The following is a 1,329-nucleotide window of genomic DNA, read 5'->3' as shown; positions in this document are numbered from 1 at the left end:
TTCATGGAAGCGTATGAGGAAGGACGAACGATCCCATAGTCGATAAAAGGACAAAAAGGAGAAGTAAAAAGAAAATCAAGCACACTAGGAATGGGGATAGGAGAGTAGGTTTGAACATCAAATGAACACCCAATGTCAAAAACACTCTATGTACTCTTCCCAAATCAATGCACCACATGAATGATAACCTGTACATAGTCCCTGAAAGTGAAAGTGAACATTGTTAATATATTATCCCATCTTTAACACTTAAGTATAACATGTTTGGGTCACAAAAACCCTATATGTATATAACCCTACATGGGAAAAAATTTAATTCAAATCATGACACAAGCCACACAACTGATTTGAAGAAAAACAAGTTGCATATATATATATATATATATATATATACTTCATTGTTTATTTCATTTACACCCACACGTTGATTGTGCCGCGGATAAATTTGAAGATCTTCATTTCATTGATTGTCATTTATTTTCATTTATTTTTAATTTCTCTCCATTTGCCCTGTTTCGTATTTCCCCCTCAATCCGAACAAAACTTGCATTTTTCATGTATATGTAAATAAATACCTTTTTGCTTCAAAACCATCCTCGACACGAAACAAAAAAACAAAAAAATAAAAATAAAAATAAAAATAAAAAAAAAAGAAAGAAAGGGAAGCTTGCATTTATGAAATTACGAGCAGTGATGATAATATTTTGTCGTGAGATGGTTTACTCGAAGGAAAAGAGCAAGTTGGAGAGGAGAGATCAAGCAAGATAAGAGGTGCGAGACGGGGATAAGATAATTGGGTGATAATTTAAGTGTTCCGTTAAAACACAAGGGGAACTGAAGGAGGAAGAAGAGAAGAGAAGAAATAAAAAAAATAAAAAAAAAAAAAAAAAAAAAAAAAAAAAACCGGGTAGATATATATATATCACAGCTGCGCAAGTCCGGGAGGGGCCCCCCAAACGACCAAAAAAAGTTCGAGTTCGACAAATAACACTATGTATTGTCCTAAGAAGCAACCAGCCACCCAACCCTTTCTTGTCACTCCAACTCATGCACATTAGGCGGAGGCGAGGGCGGCGTGACAACGAAATTCGTGCTAACTTTTTTTCTTCGCTGTCGCATACGCCTTGGCCCCGCGAGGGCTGGCATTCCGTTGAATCCAGCTCGGCGGGCTGCGGGCCAGGCGCGGCCTCCTCGAATGGGAAACAGCAGCCCATCACCACGGGCCGAGAACTGGGCTGTGCGTGCAGCACGGATGCCGGGGTCGTGCGACCAGATTACGGTGCCGGCCGCCGCCGGCGTTCAACGCACCTGTGCGGGGGGGGGAGTCTA

The sequence above is a fragment of the Histoplasma capsulatum genome, genomic scaffold, assembly GCF_000149585.1.
Source record: "Histoplasma capsulatum NAm1 scaffold_2 genomic scaffold, whole genome shotgun sequence".
Classification (NCBI taxonomy): Eukaryota; Fungi; Ascomycota; class Eurotiomycetes; order Onygenales; family Ajellomycetaceae; genus Histoplasma; species Histoplasma mississippiense.
Note: the sequence above shows the minus strand (reverse complement) of the source record.